This window comes from Cyprinodon variegatus, unplaced genomic scaffold (genome assembly GCF_000732505.1).
Source record: "Cyprinodon variegatus isolate N-32 unplaced genomic scaffold, C_variegatus-1.0 Scaffold465, whole genome shotgun sequence".
Classification (NCBI taxonomy): Eukaryota; Metazoa; Chordata; class Actinopteri; order Cyprinodontiformes; family Cyprinodontidae; genus Cyprinodon; species Cyprinodon variegatus.
This window is the reverse complement of record NW_015150918.1, coordinates 636,965-639,811: the sequence shown is the minus strand read 5'-3', so window position 1 is coordinate 639,811 and position 2,847 is coordinate 636,965.

Sequence of the window (2,847 nt, the reverse complement as noted above, 5' to 3'; positions counted from 1 at the left end):
TGAAATAAAATTTAAAAATCAGTTAACTTTTTTTTTTTTTTCCAGTGGCCCTAATCCTCTTCCGTAGTTAGCTTCTACTCCACAACAAATCCAGGCCACACTTTACAGGCTTCTGTAAAAAAAAAAAAACACCTTTAAATAACTTCTTATACTCCTTACACAGCATAATTATGTGCTTATTTATGTTAGTCTTTCAGACAAAATCCCAATAAAAAAACTCTGAAGTTTGTTGCTGTAAGGTGACCAAAGTGGACCTACTTTTATACTACTGACATATCTGGATGCATCATCTCCTGATGACATCACCTCCGTGCTGCATAGTCCTCATTACATCAGAACATGCGCTGAAAGAGATTTATCTAAAACGTAAAAAAAAAAAAAAAGGCAACGACTTGCAACAAATGCTAATTCAGCCAAAACCAGCAACCCCCCCCCCCCTCGTCCCCGAAACGTCATGAGCGCACTGGGTTTGATTTATGGCAGCCCCCCTTTTTTGTTTTTTGTTTTCTTTTTTGCCCCAGGCTGAAGTGGAACGCGTTGGTTTAAGAGATGATTCTATTATAAGATTTTTGCAAAGTTGGTAAAATAAAAAAAAAAGCCAATAAAGGTAAGAAAAAGCAAAGCAGCTGAGATGAATTGGGGGCTTTGAGATGGAACTGCAGCAGAAACACAACCAGGTGTCCCCTTTAGTCCCCCTCAACATGTGGCCTCCTGTAATTCTTCTTATGATGGATGGATGATCGCTCGCTCGTGAAATAAATAGCTCTATTCTTTTATTTTTTATTTTCTCTCTTCCTTTATTCATCTGCTGCTTAAGCCACAGTGTGGACTGTAAATACACTCAGCTGGGAGATCATTTCACCGCCTCAAGTCAGGAACATTATCCATGTCCACGCATCTACATCCTCTTCAGCTATGCTTGATGATCTGAGCAGAGGTAGAGCGTTGGGAGGCTATGTTTAGAGAGCGGGAGAGCGGAGTTACTATGGAAACAAGGCTTCAGGTTCAGCCATGTCGGGAATATTGAATCTGTTCACTCTGTGTGTGTGTGTGTGTGTGAGGGTTACACAATGAGCCAGACATCAGAAACTCCAATCAATATTAGCGGGCTCCTGTGAAAACGAGGCCATCACATTCCTCCGCAGCACCGCTGTCACAGCGTGTCTGTCAGTGTCAGAGTCCTAACTCAGCGAATCCGGCTACCGCTCGAAAAAAAACTTTTAACATTTCCCCTGACAACCCCAAAAAACTTCACGCACCCAATCGGAGAACTCGGCTGAAGCCGCGGCGTCAAAACTCTCTCCGAGGAGCGCATGGGTGCACGTGTGGGTGTGTGTTCATGTATTTCCCCTACGGCTGCTCCAGGTCTCCACTTAATAAGGCCGTTGTTCCTCTCCTGTCCAAACCGACAAGCTTTGTGAGTAATGAACATCTCCCAGGCAGCCTTCCAACAACAGCAGGTTTCAGTGTCAGTCCCTGTCAGCAGCCAATGACTCTGATCTGCTGTTTTATTACACCCAAAAGGTGTGTGTGTGTGCGTGTGTGGCAGAGGGAAAGTAAGTGCGGCAGGAAAGTTGTGAGAAAAAGTGTGTGTTTGGCAGAAGGGAAGGTGTATATTGGAGGAAAGCGGGGAGGTGGCAGTGTTTGTCAGAGGAAGCCATAATGAGGCAGCGGTCCGATGAAGTCGTCTCGCGTTCCTCCCAGAAGGTCTGCTGGGTAAAGAGCAGCGCTTCAGTTCGCGTTGGAAAACAGCCCAGAGGAGAAAAGCTTCCCCCGCAGGTGATCTCAGTAATAAAGATGGACTCAAACACCGACAGAAGGCCGCTGAGGGTTCCATGTTTGCTCTCAAACACATTAATCCCTCTTATTTCGCTCGGTGTGTGTTTGTTTTTTTTTTTCCGAATCAGAATGTAGCCAACGCCTCAGCTCGCATCTCGAAATCAATATCTTCACTTCTGCGTTACAGTTGCAGAGACGTCCCCGCGGGTTTCGTAGCAACAGCACAGGCGATAAAAGTCACAAGGCTTAAATTAGCTGCGTATCTGGTGGAAATAAGCACATATAATTAGAAAGTCACAGTTGGTGACAAAGAGGAAACAGAAGAAAAGTTCTTTTTTTGAAGAAAAAAAAAAGAAATGCTTAAGAAAGTGACTCATGTTTCACTAGTAAAATTCATATTAACGACCATATGGATGCATGTGTAGACCATATGAAGTCCACGGACACTGAAATAAATAAGTAATGTAAGTCGTAAAAGTCCACGTATCTGTAACTAAAACACAGCAGGCTCTGTGAGATTCTTAGAGGTTTGCTAGAGAAGATTAGTGAACATCGTGAAGACCAATAAACTAACCAAATTCTCTTCTGAAACATGAAGGTGGCTGTATCATGCTATGGGCTAACCTTTCTTCCACAAGGATTAGAAAGTTGGGCAAAGTTAATGGGGAGGTGGATGGAGCTAAGGACAAGAGGAAAACTTGCCTTTAGCTCCATCCCTCCCCCCTAAATCTCCTGCAACCAATCGACAATCCATAGATTTAAAGGTCTGGACTCAGATCAAGAGCTTTACTGCGTTCTTATCTGATGTTAGCTTCTTTGCTCGGTTTTCTTCTAAAGGGCAGTTTAGACTTGGGACTGGTCGCGAACCAGTTTTGCTGGTATGCTTCTGCACCATCGGTCTGGAATTTCTAGGGACACGCAGCATTTTACCGCCAAAGTGCAATGGGGAGCCTATTCGAGAACTCGCGAGAACTTTGGCGGATGGTCCCGAGAACTTTGGCGGCGCCTGCAGGAGTGTTTCTCTTCCAAAACAACAATGGCGCGTCTGCAAGATATCACGGTCACGGA